General features: G+C 41.7%; 1 protein-coding gene across 1 annotated transcript in view; it reads right to left on the bottom strand.

Moving 5' to 3' along the window:
* Positions 1-19,301, bottom strand: part of ARHGAP6 (Rho GTPase activating protein 6) — a 469,960-nt gene that overhangs the window by 282,428 nt on the left and 168,231 nt on the right. The window lies entirely within an intron of this gene.

Below are 19,301 nucleotides of genomic sequence, written 5' to 3'. Positions count from 1 at the left end.
TGCTTCCTTGGTTAGAGAATCCCACTGTCTTGAGTAGGACAATGTGTTCAGCTAAAATATCAATTCTCCAGTCTCTTTTCCCTGGGCATTGCAAAGTCACTAGGTGCTAGCCAGTCAAACAGTATGAGTAGATTTCTTGGAAGGTTCCTAGCCAGGCCATCCATCCATCCATCCATCCATCCATGCACTTGTTCAGAAACCATCTACTAACCACTTATTGTGATCCAGACACTTGGGACAAGGAGTCGAGAAAGAAGACTGAGACATGGCGCTTACCCCATAATCTAGTGGGAAAGATACATTAAAAAAAAAAAAAAAAAAAAGTAAACAGGAAATCATGGTACAATATGATGAGAGTTACCCAGAATAGGGGTAAGTATGAGGTGCTGTGCAAAGAGGAAGGGCATGGACCCAGGTGGGAGTCAGCAGGTCAGTTGGGTTGGTGACAGGGGGGCAAGCCCAGCAAGACGAATGGCATTTCTTATGGCCTTCAGTATATTTCAGGCACTTCAGTTTCCACTGCATCCTTAATTCTTTAGCACCCAGGATCACTAGATTGGCATAGGAATAGGAAGTTCTGCAACTGGGAGACTCCCTGTAAGAATAAACTCTGGGAAACACGGTCAAGTTCAACGACTGAACACTAGACGAGGATAGGGGATCAACCCTTTTTAAAACCGTCTATCCAGGTTGCTGTGCGTCTATCCGGGCCACTGCTTCCAACTGCCGCATCGTGTTTCACAGTGGGTGTCCACCCAGTGCCGGACACTTGATTGCCTGAAATCCCCCACTGCCACAAAAGGCTGTGATGAACAGCTCCCGTGCTGCCCTTTATGGACCTAGGTAAGAATTTCTCTGGGCTACCTTTTACTCAGGAGCGGAAGTGGTCATAGGATAAGGTGCTTCCATCTCACCAAGTATTTCGAGATTGGCTTCCAGAATGTCTGCACCCGTCTATATCCTGCCAGTGTACGAAGAGTTTCAGATCCCCCATGTTCTCATCAACACTCGGCATTTTTCATCTCCTGTCGTCTGAAACGGTCATTAGTTTCAGTTTTCCGATACACGCAGCAAAATCTCTCATCTTTATTTATACACTGTTTACATGTAAAATGAATTCCACCTTGAGATATAAAAAGCATGACCTCTTTCTGACCAAAGATAGACCACAGTGGAATTGTCTTGCAAAGAGGAACATGTACACACTTTACTGTGTGGCCTCCAGGTAAGGCAAGATTATGTACTTCTATTTTAATAGAAATCACAGTGCGTTCAATTCAAATGTTTCTTGCTGGGCTTTTTCTTGTTCAGCATTTTAAACTCATGTGATTAATTTTACTGACAGTCTAAAACACACAGACATGAAAACTGAAACTAAACCACAGAGAAACAAGGGGTGCACAGAACAGTATATTAAAAGGCCAAGGGACAGGTGTCCTGAAACCCAAACGATTATTCATAAACTATAATTAGAAGGGACAAGGCACAGGATGTTCCTACCTGTTTATAAAAGTTAACTAATCTCAGCCAAATCCTCCTTCTTTTCTTTATCTCCAGCTATTGCCGAGCAAGTTCAACTGGAAAGCTAAAGAATTTGCCAACCCCTTCTTTCACAAGTTCATTCCTCTTTGTATACACTGTTCGTTTTCTTCAATATTTCATCTGAAGTCCCTCAGACCTACCTTGAGATACACTGCGCCTTTTTCCTGGAGCACAACGAGCCTCGTGTACAAAGCAAAACCAACAGTTATGAACAAGTGCCCTTCCACCTCTTTCCATTGAATTAAACGACTGGCCGCAAAGGTGCATCATTCTGCAGACGGGGAAAAAAGGCATGGTGGGTGAGCTGGTTCCCCAGCTTCATCCAGGCTGTTCATGGCCCGGTCAAAGCGGGCTTCCCAGCCTAGAGCAATGTTCCAGTTCCACGGCATGCGCCCCTCACCTGCCATCTCTTTTCAGCTTTCCCAGTCCCATCTGCTAGTCTGCCACACAGCGCTCTTCGTTGCCCACTGATCGTTAGGCTTCTGATTCTTATAACTGCTCATACTGTTACATATTTTATTAAAGCAGGAAGTCTCTGTGTTTCCTCCCTTTCTTGCAGCTTGGTTCTCTACCACTTTATCTCTTTAAAGAATAACGACAGCTGGCTACTGAACCGATTGCTCCTGTGTTTACATGGGCTTTGCGAGCAGATCTAATTTTGCCCTCTCACTACCTGGCCAAGGTAAGAACCACAGGCGAGAAGCGAACTTGGGCTCAGAGAGGTTCGGTTGCCAAAGTTGCCAAGATGCTTCCACTTTCTGTGCCAACCTTCTGCCTCAAGAAGCACTGCCCGATAGAAACACCATATGAGCCACATGTGTAATTTGAAATGTTTTGGTAGCCAGATTAAAAAAGTAAAAATAGGCAGGTGAAGCCTATTATAACGATATACTTTATCTCACCCAAATGCCCCAGGTAGTATCATCATTTCAATACACAGTCAATGTAAACTTAATTGTTAGTAAGACAGTTTACATTGCTACAGCATATCTGAGTTTGGACAACAAATTTTCATGAGAAATACTTAGTCTGGATTTAGATTTCATAAAACATGCAGATGAAAAAGTAGACTGACATACTTGAGTTTCACCAAGCATCTTTAAAGGTTTTCCACAAACTGAAATAGCACAGTGTTTTCAGTGAAGTTCAAATTTAACGTCAGGATAATTACATAAATTTAAGTTAGTTGTCGGTCACAACAGCCACGTATGTATCAAGTGTCAAGTGCTTATCGGCTACATGGAGTCAGCAGCTCTGGTCTATGAATGTCCCTACAGGCAACTCATGTAGGCGTTCCCATCCGAGCTCAGGCAGTGCGCATGTCTGCTCCCGCACCGCGAGCACCTCTCTGCACTGCCCATGCCCTGCGCCCGGCTCAGACCTTCCTGATGCACTCAAAAAGAATCCCGGGGGCACCTGGGTGGCTCAGTCGTTTAAGCGTCTGACTTCGGCTCAGGTTATGATCTCACAGTTCGTGGGTTCGAGCCCCTCATCGGGCTCTGTGCTGACAGCTAGCTCAGAGCCTGGAGGCTGTTTCGGATTCTGTGTCTCCCTCTCTCTCTGACACTCCTCTGTTCACACTGTCTCCTTCTCTCTCTCTCTCAGAAATAAAAACATTAAAAAAAATAATAATAATCCCAAACTCCACTCCTCCTCCAAACTTAGCACTTTCTCTGGGCCTCCTAAATGGTAACCTTCACAATTCCCTTCCTTTTAGCCCCATCTCTTATAATACCATCTCTGGCCTACCTCAAAATTGTGTAAAAAGCAGCTCCTCAAAAAAAATTGTTTTTTTTGCTTGAGTCACTCAGAATGACTATGAAGGAAGTATTAAAAAGAAATAAGTCTAAATCTTTGAAGTGGACCTATTTGCTCTCCACAAAAAGAAGAGGAAAACAACTTTAGTAAAACACTCTAATCTCTTTGGCGCACTTGTATAAGTTGAGAAGTATTAGTGTACGTCATCTTTCATAAGTTTTATGACAGACACATTGGTCTCACAGACCAAGGGGCGTTTTAGAAGTACCTACGTATATAGGTTTCTCACAGTAAGGCAGAATAATAATCCAGACAACCTTCCATGGAAAACAACTAGGAATGTTGGATAACATACTTTAAAACTATTAATGATACGTATGAGTAGGCAAGAAAGTAAGAAACACGTAGGTCTCAAAATAATCAGAAGGGACATTGCAGCATTATGGCCAGGGATTGCCTGGAAGGCATCTGTGGAACCAGATGAACTTATATTCGAGTTGTCCTGGTCACAGGATTTAGGGGACGCAATGCAAACTACAGCCACCAAAACAAGGTGGCAAGTTGAATAGGACATTCATTCCTATCATGCTGGAAGTCTGACGGGATAAATCCTGGCAGTAAGGAGGACACCCCTTGCTCCAGTCATAAGCCTCGAACCTGGCCAGTGGAAAGCAGCAGTCATCAACTGGAGAATGGGTAGCTTGGGATATATACACAGGAGGCCGTGTGGCAGAGCAACGGGGAAGAGTAGACTACAGGTGAATGCCGCGTTGTGGATGGACTCACATACGTAACGAGAAGGAAAAGACTCAGACCCCAAACAGTACGTACTGTATGATTCCACTGATAGAAATGACAAAATGAGGCAAGCTACTCTATGGTCATAGACATCTGAATATTCATTACCTTTGGAGAGGCTGGCTTAGGGACCATGATTATTTAGCAAACTTCAGTACACTGTATTTTAAAATGTGAGGACGTGACGTCCACTTGTAGTATTTTTCATATACGTGTTTGTTGCTGCACACTATACAAATTACATAGTAGATAATTATGTATGTGATATTATATTACTATATGATATGTATTATAGAATTATATAGTATAATTATATATTAAGCAGTCTCTTGCTTCAAATCTCTCACAGGCTTCTAGTAAGCCCAACCCTCTAGGACACAGCCCGACATTCTGAGCGAGGGACCTGTCTGCGCCCCAGGAACTAAGGTCCAAGGGTGGCAGGATGTAAAGTACACCAGCTGCACACAGCACGTACACATGGGGAAGGGAATGGCGGCGAGTGAAAGGCTTCTCCCCAAGTCATTCTCAGTAGTCATCTGCCGTTTGCTCTCAGATGTCAGTTCCCAGAAGCCAGTGCGGTACCACCCATGTGGCACAAGGGACAGGAGGGAGAGATGGGCACATCTCTCCTAGCTGATGGGCCCCTGTTGTCTAGAGGAGCCAGTGCCTGTGTTGTAGGAACAAGAGAACAGCCCCAGAATCAGAGCACCTCCTCTGACCTGACCAAAAGGACCCATGCACAGAAGGGAGCGTGTGCCTCACCACAGGTGTGCAGCTCACGCGGTCAGTCAATCTGGGCACACTGCTATCTGACTAGCCCAGCTAAGCAAATACTAGAAGTGGACATCGTGCCCTCAAATTTCAAAATACAATGCTGCAGAAGACTGATAAATAAATGAAGCAAAACCAATTTCCAGCTGTGTCTTTCCCAGATACTTTCAAAATCCCAGCTTACCAAGAGCTTTCATAGTTCATTTCCTCATTGGTACTTTTGTGATTTCATCAGAAATGACTGGCTGATGGGTTCCCTTGTAAAAGTGCCCCATTTGCACAAGTTAAATGAGTAAACTTAGTTAAAAAAAAAAAATATATATATATATATACATTCATCAAGAGCCTCTGGGCATAAGGTACGATTTCCAAGAGCCCAAGCATTCTTGGCTACTTTTAAGTATTACTGGAAGGCACTCAAAACCAACACTCCATTTGCCTGATCTTCAGCAAAGAAAATATCAGCCTGTGTGAGCTAATGTGGATGTTATTTTAGAATTAGCTTTGCTGCCATTTCAGCGTAGGTAATACCACTGTCCTCACCTCAAAGCCTTTGAACTGACATTTAGGAGGTGAGCAAACTGCAAAGCTTGTGACTTTGAGTGTGATTCTAGGAAAAACCCACACAAGAGTAGATTCAGCTTGGTCACACAGAAGACATTCCCTTGATTTAACTAGGAGGGATTTGGATGATGGGGAAAGTTGACACATTGGTAGGAACGGCAAGGGCTGTCTTCATGGGTGTGCGTCCTGGGCAGTCGTCAGGGCTTTGCACTGCGAAGCTCCCCACAAGTAGTTTAATACTCTGCTGTCGCTATCTCAAAATCCTTAGGTCTTGAGCAAGGGGCTCTGCATTTTCGTTTTGCGCTGGAGACAGCAGTGTGGCTTTACTTCTACCCCTCCCTGGGCCTCTTTCTTTCTTGTTGTTTGCACATATGGTAGTCTCTGTTCATACTAAATTAAAATTTTGACTTTTAGCGGCTGAAGGGCCTGATCCACCTGAAGGATGAGAAAGGGGATCAGAGAGCAGTAATATGGAAAGACAGCATCAGAGGCCATGGAGGCGGGGTGCACAGTCTATAGGAACTCTACAGTCTTTGCAACTTTTCTATAGATCTAAGTTCATTTCCAAGTAAAAGGTCAGCTCATCATAAACTTACAAAGTAACATTAATATTTTTTAAATTAATATTTTTAAAGACACAATTGTAAAAAATCAAAATCAAAAACAAAAAGACAAGCCTCTCACATCTGAAAATAAAAAATGAAAAAGAAATAACATTCTAAAAAATTACTGGATCAAAGAAAAATGAAAAAATGGAAACTATAAACTTGATAATAAATGCTGATGTTATTTTTAGAACTGTTAAAGGATACAAATGGAATGTTTTGATATAGCAAAACTATGTTTGAATATTAATCATTTACTTTTAAAACAGCAACAGTCACAACAATTAAAATCATCTTTGTAATTGCCACAAAAACAAGGAAAGGGCTATTGGGTTTGCATGAAATTTCTAGAAAAGGCAAATCAGAAAGCAGATAGATCAGCGGGGGCCTGGGTCTGGGCATGGGCATGGGACTGACAGCAAACCCATATGAGGGAAATTCTTGGTGTGATGGAAGTGCTTTAAACTGGTTTGTGGTGATGACTACACAAATCTACTAAACATCACTGACTGACACACTTACAACAGGTGAATTGTATGGTATGTACATTATGACTCCAATAAAGCTTTAATTTTTTATTAGAAAAAAGAGCTATGAATCAGTTTAGTAAGATGTTTCCATTAACAATATACATGTGTGTATGAATAAGCTATAAAATTTTGCCAAAAGATACTACAGAAGGCCTGAAGAAATGAAGAACCATTCCCTATTTCTGGATGGAAAGATTTAATTTTGTAAAGATACCAGTCTTCCCTGAATTAACACATAAAAATAAATTCTTCTAGCGATCTGCAAAATAATAATTAATAATAATAATAATAATAATAAAAGGACAAATCTTTATATCCCCTCAAGGTGGGTCAGGAAAGCATCTAGGGGTGGGGGGAGGGGAAGCAAAAGGTCACAGTGCAACTGACCCCTGAGATCCAGAGACACAGAGGCTGCCTAAGACTAGGGCTGAACGAGGTCAACAGCAGCTTAAATCACTTAGAGACCTGTGAGCGTCTCTCGCGTGAGCATGCTTTAAGAAAGAGGCTACAGTTTACAGTAGGAAGCATATTCCCTGTCCTTGCCCCCATGAAGTGTGCACTTGACCGGGAGACAGAATTTGACCATGGCTAGAGAGGTGAGGCGAAGGGAGAGCACAAAGCTGAGATGGCAATCTCAAGCCAAGCTGGCTGGGAGAAGAACTTTTTCTTTTCTAAACATGGAAAAGGAAAAAGGCCGTGGAAGCAAAGGTTCAGGGCAAGGGGCGTGTGGCCACAGGAAGGGCTACCGTGGGCTGCAGGCTTGCTACTCACCAAGTGTGCTGTTTGATGTCTGAGGAGCATTTTTCTCACTCAGTTGGCACAGTCACTCTAAAGCCGGCACCTTATGATCTCTAGTTCACAGAGGAAGCAAGTGAAGCTTGGAACAGTTAAGCAACGCTCCCAGGTTTGAAACGCTAGCAAAGGGCAGATCCAGGGCTTAAAGCCAGCCAGCCAGCCGGCCAGCCAGCCAGCCAGCCAGCCATCAATGAATTTTGGAGCACTAACCATGGTTTGAGCATTGTTCTGGGACCAGAGGTAGAGCAGTAAAGAAAACACATGCCAGAACAGGTCTTTGCTCTCATGGGATGTACATTTGTTTGTTTGTTTGTTTGTTTGTTTTTACTTTTGAGAGGCAGAGAGAGAGACAGAAACAGAGACAGAGCATGAGCATGAGCAGGGGAGGGGCAGAGAGAGGGAGATACAGAATCCGAAGCAGGCTCCAGGCTCTGAGCTGTCAGCACAGAGCCCGACATGGGGCTCGAACCCACGGACCATGAGATCATGACCTGAGCCGAAGTCAGACACTCAACTGACTGAGCCACCCAGGCGCCCCTGGATGTACCTGTAAAGAGAAAGTCAAGCATGGAGAGAATAGAAAAGCAACAAATAAATCAGAGTTTCTCAACCTTGGCACTATTGGCATTTAGAGCCAGACAAAGGCTTGTTTGGGGGGCTATCCTGTGCTTTCTAGGGTGTTCTGCAGCACCCCTGGTCTCTAGTCACTAGATGCAGTAGGACCCTCCGTATTCCCAAGTCACCACGACACAACATGTCTCCGGACATCACCAAATGTGCCTTGGGGGCAAAACCACTCCGGGTTGAGAACCGCTGGAACCAATGAACTTCATAATTTCATGTAGTAATGTGATAAAATAACATAAAATAATTGGATGATGGATAGAGAGTGATGGGGAGGCACCATTTAAATTAGAGGATAACAGAAGCTTATTCCCAGGAGGAGAGGCCAAGCAGCAGACACTGATCGGTGGGCACAGAGTCAGGCAGTGAGGACAGCAGGTGCAAAGGCTGTAAGGAAGGTGGCAAGAAGGTTGGCACGCTAGAAGAACATAAAGAAAAGCAGGAGCGGCTGAAGCGTAATGACGGAGGATGGACAGGCAGGGGCCAAATCATACAGCGACTTTGGTCTCGGTTTTTAAAATGTAGAAGATGTGGTTTATATATACATTGGGAATACTACTTGGCAATGAGAAAGAATGACATCTGGCCATTTGCAGCAACGTGGATGGAACTGGAGGGTGTTATGCTGAGCCAAATAAGTCAGGCAGAGAAAGACAGATACCGTATGTTTTCACTCGCATGTGCATCTTGAGAATCTTAACAGAAGACCCTGGGGGAGGAGAAGAGGGAAACAAAAAGTTACGCGGTGGCGGGCGGTGGGGGGCAAACCGTGAGAGACTCTTGAATGCTGAGAACAAACTGAGGGCTGATGGGGGCGGGGGGAGGAGAAAATGGGGGGATGGGCATTGAGGAAGGCACTTGTGGGGATGAGCACTGGGTGTTGTATGGAAACCAATTTGTCAATAAATTAGATTTTTAAAAAAATGTAGTTGCTCCGTGGAGGGCAGTGCGGGCTGGCATGAGAGGAAGAAGGAATTGGGTGTCTAGGAGAGAGACGGTAGGGGCTGGAATAGGGTCTTAGTGGAGAGAGCGAGGAGACATTGGACAGATCTGCCCACGGAGTGGGGAACGGAGAGGCCGGGCTGATAGATTGGGTGTGGACAACAAGCTCTCTTCCTCTTTGTGTGTCTGCCGAGATGTGCCTCATTGTCTATATTCCTGGAAATCCACTCCTGCTTCCAACTGGGCCAGACTTGCTACATTTCTGTTTGCTTGGGCTCAATGTCTCGTTCTTCATCCCTCTCTGTACCCTCATCTTCTAGTAGCCCATCCCTGACACCTGCTCAGGTCAGCTCCATGTCCAAGGCGTCATTCCTCAGTCTCCCCGCCATTCTCTCCCATCCACCTTCCCTGCAAACGCTGCCAGCACTCCAACTCTCTCAAACCCTCAAGCTGAACATTCTGTTTCTATGACTATAGAAACCCTTTAACTATCTTTGTTATGAATTCCACAGAAGAGCCCAGGATGTTTCTCAGAATCATCTTATGAATGAAAGACATGGTAGATGGAGGAGCAAGAAATGCAAGTAAGAAGAGTGACCTTCAGTTTAACGGTACAACATAGCAGCCATGGAAGGATACTTCGGTGGTGATTTTTGTAGTGCATAATGCTTATACTGGGTTATATTGTGACACCCCCCCCACCGCCGCCAAAATATATTCAAGTCCTAACCCCCCCCCCCCCCCCGGTTGCCTGTGAATGTGACCTTATTTGGAGACAGGTTTATTCCTAGGTCTTTGTAGAAGTGGTTAGTTAAGATAATCACAACAGATTAGGGTGGGCCTTAAATCCAATGACTGGTGTCCTTCTAAAAAGAGCAGAGGACACATACAGACACAGACACGCCCAGGGAAAAAGGCCACCTGACAATGGAGGCAGAGGGTAGAGTGATGCATCTACAAGCCAACGAACACCAGGACTTTCCAGGAGCTACCAGAAGCTAGAAGAGACAAGAAAGGATCCGCCCCTATAGCCTTCAGAAGGAACACGACCCTGCTGACATTTTGATTTTGGACTTCTGCCTTCCAGGACTGAGAAGATTAAGTTTCTGTTATTTTAAACCACCCAGTTTGTGGTCATTTGTCCTGGCAGCCCTAAAAGCCTAACAAAATGCTCATTTGGACAATCTGGGCCCCAAGATGCATTTTACCTACAAATTGAATTTTCTGCCGAAAAGCTATAAAAGAGTGAAAGATGAAGGTTAATGTGATCAAGAACTCCAGCAGAGTTTGACCTTCAGAGTTTGACGGGCGCTGTGCACCTGCGCCCTGCACTTCACTAGATCCAGGCTCCTGGAGCCCAGGGCTCTCACGCTGGGTTCTTCACACAGCGAAATTCAGTGTGTATCCTCGGGGCCCTGAAGCCCAAGTACTGTGGGTGGAAGTGCCTCAGTAATGGTTGAACAAGTCTTTGCCCATTTTGATTACTCCTTGCCACAAGCCATAAGCTTGACATAGGCCCACACCTGTCCAAAAAGACCTGATCACAGTCTTCCAGGAGCGTCACCTTTGCACCACGCCTGAGTCGGCTTTGGCAAAATGCCAGGAAGCCTACCATGGTTTCATCCCCAAGTCTATTTACAGCCTCACCTACTGGTGACCCTCTGGATCTGCATACCTCCTTCCCTACATCAGCTAAGTGTCTCTTGTTCACATCTACTTCCATCTCCATCCAACGGGAATTGAAGTGGACACATAAATCTCCCCAAACTATAACTGACCCAAGGCACCGTGGCTCCAGTGACAGTGACTGCCCACGAGGCAGGAAGAGAAATGATTTAGATGGTAACACTTCTCTGTCGTGCTTTCTGCTTGTAGGCAGGGAACGAGGTAGGCCCCTTTTCTGAGTCATACAGAATAATAAAGGCCTAGACTCAAAGGAACAAATTTAAAGCATAAAAATTTAAAGCATAGCAGAGAGATGTCAATTTTTTTTTTAAATTTTTTTTTTTATGTTTTTATTTATTTCTAGTAGAGAGAGAGAGACAGCGTGAGCAGGGGAGGGTCAGCTAGAGAGGGAGTCACAGACTGAAACAGGCTCCAGGCTCTGAGCTGGCAGTCAGCACAGAGCCCGACGCGGGGCTCGAACCCACGAACCGCGAGATCATGACCTAAGCGAAAGTCGGACGCTTAACCGACTAAGCCACCCAGGCGCCCCGAGAGATGTCAATTTTAAGACATTTTATGCATGCTACAAGTTCTCACTGTAACACACCGCCTCCCAGTTATCAGTTACCACAATGCTTCCCCTTCCCTCACCCTTTCTATTCTTCTAGAGTCAAAATTTTAAATATACAGTTTTTCCTGGAATACACGGCATTGTAAGGACCTTAGAAACACAAGTAAGCACAACATCCTAGGGTAAGAATGGAGGCATTTACATGGGGGCACACAGATCAAAAAGCAATCAAGCCATAAGCTCAGTTTTGTAATTTGTCTTTCACTTAAAAATGTATATGAACATCACTGATAGCACTAAATATTCTACAGCAGTAGCTTAAACAGTGTTCCAAAACAGTGGTATGTGATCATTTAAACAATCCACTATTGTAGACTGTTTCCGTTCTTTCTTTGTCTTTCTTTGTCTTGATTAAAAAAAAAGTGGGGGGGGGGGCTCCTGGGTGGCTCAGTCGGTTGGGTGTCCAACTTCAGCCCAGGTCATGATCTCACGGTTCATGAGTTTGAGCCCCACATCGGGCTCTGTGCTGACAGCTCGGAGCCTGGAGCCTGCTTTGGATTCTGTGTCTCCCTCTCTCTCTTCCCTTCCCCTGCTCATGCTCTGTCTCTCTCTAAGAAATAAACATTAAAAATAAATAAATAAATAAATAAATAAGTTTTTTAAAAAAGCTGTGATAACACATGCTTGTCTAAATTTTGGCGCACACCCAGGATTATTTTCACAGAATAAATTTCTGGATGTGGACCCATGTGGTCTTGGGAATTAATAATTTTTAAGCTACAGAATTGGCCCCCTATCCACACCAAACAACTGCATGCATTTGCACCTGCAGCAGGATATCTCAGCGTTTCCCTACCCAATTACCAACATCATGTATTACACATTATTAATCTTTTTCAAGTTTACCAATGAAAAAATGGTAGCAAGGCATTTGAATGTTACGTGAAAGAAACCATATGTGTGTGTGTATACATAAATATACACATATACGTACATATACACATATATATCTTTTTAAAAATAATCATAGATCTAATTGTAATACTTATAAAAACTAAAACTTAAAAGCTTGTAGAAGACAACATAAGAGAATATGTTTCTGAATCGAGAGTAGGCAAGTATTTCCTAGGACATAAAATTTGATAAATTGATTTCATCAAATTAAAAAAAAATGTTTTTGCTCATGGAAAAAAAAAAACACCATTGCAGAAGTAAAAAAGACAAGCTACGGAATATGAGAAATATGTACAAAACATTCCAAAAAAGGACTTCTATTCAGATATATTTTTAAAAAGTCCTACAAATAAATAACAAAAAGAAACAACCTAATAGCCAATGGAAAACAAATAAGAACAGTCAAGTTTCAAAATAAAACAGTCAATGAATATATGAAAAGGGGTTCAACAAGGAAATGTATATAAAGCCATAGTGAGATTAACCAAAAGATCCCAGACAGTAAGTACTACAAGGCAAGAAAAACAAATAAAGGGACATATGCACTGGAAACAAAGAAGACAGACTAAATTTATTCCCAGAAAACATAATCATGTATTAATTGTGTAGGAAGGAAATCCAGAAATATACCCCCAAAAGCTACTAAAGCTGTAAGTGGATTTAGCAGAGCCTCAGGATGCAAGATAAATATATAAAAATTATTTGCTATCGATGAAGAATTGGAAAATGAAATTAGAAAAAAGAATAGCTTAGAATTTAATCAGAATACATAAAGCACTCAGGGATAAATGTAACAAAATATAGGTATAACCAAAAAACTGAAAATTAAAGAATATTACTGAGAAAAGAAACAAGGTATACATAAATCTATATGTAAATTCAGTGCAATCCCAATCAAAATTCCAACTTCAGCTCTTGCAGATATTGACAAAATTATTCTGAAATTTCATACACGTACAAAGAATACAAATTAGCCAATATATTTTGAAAATGAAGAATTAGAAGGCTTATATTACCTTATTTAAAGATTTACTATAAAGCTACAGTAATCACAACAGAGTTCTACTGCATAAAGACAGACATATAAAACAATGGATCAGAATAGAAAATTCTCAGACACACACTGAATACAATCAGTTGATTGTCAACAAAAGTGTCAAAAGATAATTCAATGGGCAAGAATAGAATTTCAAAAGATGTTCCTAAAGCAATGGTTGTTTTTTTTTTTTTTATAAAATGAAACTGACCCAATTCATGTCACACAGACACACACACACACACACACACACACGAGTATATACCTAAATGTACATGTTAAAACTATAAAACATTTTGAAGAAATACAAAAGAAAATCTGTGATCTTGTAGTAGACAGATTTTTTAGGATGTAAAAAGTCACAAGCATAGAAAAAAATGTTAAAAATTGGACTCCATCAAAATTTAAAACCTCTGCCCTTTGAAAGATATTATTAAGAGACGAAAAGGCAAGGCACAGACTAGAAGAAAATGTCCATAATACTTAAGTCTGACAAACAACTTGTTCCCGGAACACATCAAGGGTTCTTACAACTCAAAAATAAGATGACAACCCGAGTTTTTAAAGCTGGCAAAAGATCTGGAAACTTTACAAAAGAAAATATATAAACAATTGGTGAGTACATGATAAGATATTTATCATCATTAATCATCAGAGAAATGCAAATCAAACCGTAATGAGGTACCACCATAAACCTACTAGAGTTGAAAACATATCGTTTGATTAGGGTATGAAAAACATGTCAACAAGGAGGTAGAACACCTGGAACTCCCATACCGTGCCAATGGGAGGGTAACAATGTGACAACCTTTTAGAGAACTGAATGGTAATTTCTTTTCTTTTAGTTCATTAATTTAAATTCAAGTTAGTTAACATACAGTATCATACTGGTTTCAGAAGTAGAACCCAGTGATCTGTCACTTACATACAATACCCAGTGGTCATCCCAACAAGTGCCCTCCTTAATGCCCATCACCCCTTTAGCTCATCTACCCCACTCACCTCCCCTCCAGCAACCCTCAGTTTGTTCTCTATTGAAGAGCCTCTTATGGTTTGCTTCCCTCTCTGTTTTTATCTTATTTTTCCTTATAAAATTAGATACACCATTCCCATATGATCTGTCCATTTTACTTCTCAATATTTACCCAAGAGAAATGAAAACATATGCCCCAAGAACTGTACGTGATGTTTATAGTAGCTATATTCACAATAGCCCAGAACTGAAAACAACTCAAACGTTCATCAACAGTTGGATAGATAAAACATATTGGGATATGTCCATGCAATGGAATATGACTCAACAATAAAAAGAAACAAACTACTGATATACACAAGAACATGCATGAATCTGAAAAATGTGCTGCGCAAAAGAAGCTAGGCAAAAAAGTGCACCTACCATATGATTCCAGTTTTAAGACATTTTGGAACAAAGACTAATCCATAGAGTCAGAAAGTAGATCAGAAGGTGCCTGGCATAAGAAGGAAACACTGACTGAGAAGGGCCATGAACGGACTCTTTGCGGTGATAGAAATCTTTGATATCTTGATTGTTGGGGTGGTTCCATGGGTGTGTGTGTGTGTGTGTGTGTGTGTGTAGTTTTATATATATGTATATATACATATATATATATATATATATATATATAAAATTGTCAGTGCTCATCAACCAATACAGTTAAAATGGCATATTTTCTTAAATGCTAATCATACTTCAGTAAACCTGATTTTAAGAAAAATTCAGAATGAGATGCAATTACATACTCCCCAGTATACTTCCATTACAAAAGCTGGCACAACCAGAGAGTGACAAAAATATGAAGCAATTGGAACTCTTGTGCACTGATGGAAAACTTTCTTGGCAGTTAAAGTTAAATAAACTTATTTATGACCCAGCAATTCCACTCCTAGCTTTATACTCAAGAACAATCAATACATATGTCCAGAGAAAGATTTGTACAAGAATGTTCATAGAGGCTTCATTTGCAACAGCCACATATTGGGAACCATCCAAATATCCATCGACAGGAGAAGAGATAAACAAATTGTAGTGTGTTAATACAATGGAAAAAGGCTCGGCCATAAAGGAACAGACAATCTGGACAAATGTCAAAAGCATGCGTTAAATCACAGGCACGTAAATGTACCTACAGTATGACTCCATCTATAATGTTTATAGCAGTGCTTTCAACAACAGCCAAATTACGGAAAGAGCCTAAATGTCCATCAACAGATGCATGGATCTAGAAGATGTGGTTTATATATACGATGGGATACTACTTGGCAATGAGAAAGCACGAAATCCTGCCATTTGCAGCAACGTGGATGGAACTGGAGGTATTATGCTGAGTGAAACAAGTCAGTCAGAGAAGGACAGATATCATACGTTTTCACTCACAAGTGGATCTTGAGAAAGTTAAAAGAAGACCATCGGGGGAGGGAAGAGGAAGTTACAGAGAGGGAGGGAGGCAAACCATAAGAGACTCTTAAATACAGAGAACAAGAGAGGGGAAAATGCGTGATGGGCACTGAGGAGAGCACTTGTTGCGATGAGCACCGGGTGCTACATGGAAGTGATGAACCATGGGAATCTACCCCCAAAAGCCAAGAGCACACATTACGTGCTGTATGTTAGCCAATTTGACAATAAATTATATATTTAAAAAAAGAAAAAAACAGGCAGCACTAATCTATATGGACAGAAATCGGAACGGTGATTGTCTCTGGGCACGGGAACTAACTGGAAGAGAGCCTGACGAAATTTTCTGGGATGATGATGTTTTCTATCCTAATCTGGGCAACCAGTATATGTGCATTTCTCAAAATGCATCAAGCCGTACACTTTAACTATCGGTACATTTTACTCCATATAAATTATACCTTGATGAAGCATGAAAATGATAAAAATGAAATTTGAAGCCAGAAAGTTTTGGGGAGGGGGGGGTGGTGAGTTCTTCAGAGCTTCTGTTCATTTGTACTTATTTTTGCATTTTTTTAGAGGTCCCAAAGATGCTATGTATCAAGAATATTCTTCATAAACAACAGAATTCCTCTGAGAGCAAAGTGACACAGAGCTCTAGTCCTCTGAGGATACAAAGAAACCAAAAAAAAGCCATGGAAGCCCAAAATGTTTGAACTCACAGAAGGAATTCTAAATTGAGAAGCCAAACATCTTCTGTTTCCTGGCAGAAACACCCAGGCGTGCAAAAGCTTCGGGCAGGCAACAGGGCTACTGACACAGCGATCCGGTCATCACAGAGGTCTTAAAATGAGCTCAGCATCAACCCAGTGCCCACTTTAAACAAACGCAGCTTTCTCCCAGAGTTACTCATAACAACCCGTGCACTCTGCGGTCACAGTTAATCTGACTTGCCGAGTCCTGAGCCTGAGAGCTGTGGGGGTCACAACGTTTGTCATAGGCCTTTGGACAAACAGTGCTTGCCACACAAGAAGCGACGCATCGCTCATGGTGTTTTACTGCTGCTGTCGTGAACATGGGGCTGCGTGACTGTGCAATCATCAAGGGCCCTCCTGTGGCCAGGGCGACCTCCCAGTGCAGCTCATCACACCGCACCTCCAAATATTCAGCCAAAGAGATTTCCTGTTGGAGACACCCAGTTGCACACTCATTTCTGAAAGGGTAGCACCCTGCTGATCAATAGGTCAAGGTGTAAGTTCAGTTGCTTCGGAGGCGTCTGCAGATGTGTGATTCTGACTGTAGGCTGGTGCTGTGTGGCAGATGTCATCTATAAATTCTCAAATTTAGAAAAACTCTAATCAGGGCCAGCTTCACGCACGTACAATGTGTGTACTGGGCTCTGTACTCAGGAGGGCTCTGAACTTGGTTGAATGCTCGGCTGTTACCATCTTGAGATGCTTAACAATTTTTTTCAAAGGGAGTCTTGTGTTTTAATTTGCATCGGGACCAGTGCAAGTCAACACCTAATGGGTCATAAATGTAAATGTAAGAGCCAAAACTATACAACTCTTAGAAGAAAACATACGAATAATTTTTATAACCTTGGGTTAGGCAAAGACTTCTTAGATGTAAACCAAAAGCATAAGCAACAAAAGAAAAAAACAACGTGGACTTCAACAAAATTAAAAACGTGTGTGCTTCAAAGGACACCATCAAGAAAGTTAAAATACAACCCAAATAATGGAATAAAAATATCACATATCTGATAAAGAACTTGTGTCCAACATATAAGGAATTCTTGGAATGCAATAATAAAAAGACAACCCAATTTACAAGTGTGCAAAGGCTCTAACAAACATTTGTCCACAAAAGATACACAAATGGTTGATAAACACATGAAAAGATTCTCAATATCATTAGCCATCAAGGAAATGCAAATCAAAACCACAATGAGATATGATGTCACCCTTACTAAGAGGGCTATAATCAAAAAGATAGATATTTACAAGTGTTGGCATACAGGTGGGCAAATTGGAACCCTTATACACTGCTAATGAGAACATAAAATGGTACAGTCGCTTTGGAAAATAGTTTGATAGCTCCTCGCCAAATGTTAACCATAGAGTTATCATGCGATTCAGCAATTTCACTCCTACGTATCTACCCAAGAGAAATGAAAACATTATATCCACACAAAAACTTGTACGTGAATATTCATAGTAGCATTATTCATAACAGCCTCAATGTGAAAATAACACAAATGGCCATCAACTGGTGAATGTATGAATAAACTGTGGTATAGATAATCAGATATCATCCCGCAATGAAAAGAATGAAGTACTGACACATACTGCAACGTGGGTGAACCTTGAACACATCATGCTAACTGAAAGAATCCAGAAACAAAAAACACATATTGTATGAATCCATTTATATGATATATCCAGAACAGGCAAACCCATGGAGACAGACAGTAGATTAATGGTTGTGCAAGAGGTAAAAGTGGGGAAGCTGGGAAGTAGTGGCTGATACATGTGGGGTTTCCTCCTGGTGTGATAAAAATGTTCTAATTGATTGTGATAATGTTGTACAACTCTGTAAATATACTAAAACCCACTTAATTGTCGATGGGACAATTTTATGCTGTGTGAGGTATGTCTCAATAAAGTTGTTTTTTTTAATAAGGTCAAGTAACTATTAAAGTTTTAGCCTGTTAGCTGCTTTTTTTTCTTCTATTTTTTTTTTTTTTTAGTTGAACGAGGCAAGGCACTCAAAAGGAAATCAGCAATACACTATAACCCAAGCCCAAATTCCCCTGAGCCATGACAGAAACAGAAAGGTGAATTATCTGAGTCTCTTGGATAGCAGTGGATTCCCATGATGCTACCTTCTGCATCTCTGCCCTCAGCTATAGTTCCCTAAGGCACCGAAGGCTCACCACTGTCCTTTCTAACACAGGGTAGGCCCATTTTCAAAAGATGATAAGCAACATTTTTCCCTGAGTTTTTGATTTGGCTTTATTCAAACAACTCATGATTCAACTGCTCTTTGAGGCCATGATAGTATTAGCAACCAAACTCTTTTAGACAAATCATCCAAAGAATGAACAACATATCAAAGGTTAACTGCATCTGTTCTTTAAAAATACAAACTACTAGGACGTCCCTTGGAGTGTTATTATTTACAGAGGACTTTTTTCCCTCTGCCTCTAATATTTTCATGGCTGTGCTGACGGGAGGCTTTCAGAACAGGGGCTACTGTGGAATGCTGGAGAATTCCTTCCCCAGGATCCTCTGTGGCTGTATTACTCAGTTATTCCATTCCCATGAGCTTCTCTTAGGGACAGTGATTGTTTTGTTCTCACACCCATGCATAGCCACTCACAACTGCATCAGGCCTTGAAAGTCTGAGGCCATATGATGAATTTGGGGAAAGACACAAAAGCTGAAGAAAGTGAAGACTATGGAAGCAGCAGCAATGCTTAAAGCACTATGATATAAATGGTCTACATGGTGGCGCTGTGGTGAGTAGAGTAGAAACTAACAAGCCTACAGAGCAGGGATTCCGTGGTAGAAGGATAGGCGGAGTGCACCAGCCATTAGTAATGGTGGGCATTTCCGTGGTGGAGTCCCTAGAGGGATAATGCATTCCAAATATAGGTGCCAGATAAAATACAAGATGCCTTTATTTGAATTTCATATAAAGAACACATACTTTGGTAGTATCAGTA

This window comes from Hyaena hyaena, unplaced genomic scaffold (assembly GCF_003009895.1).
Source record: "Hyaena hyaena isolate Hyena2069 unplaced genomic scaffold, ASM300989v1 scaffold_85, whole genome shotgun sequence".
NCBI classification, from domain to species: Eukaryota; Metazoa; Chordata; class Mammalia; order Carnivora; family Hyaenidae; genus Hyaena; species Hyaena hyaena.
The sequence above is the reverse complement of the archived record's forward strand: the minus strand, read 5'-3'. Positions and strand labels throughout refer to the sequence as shown.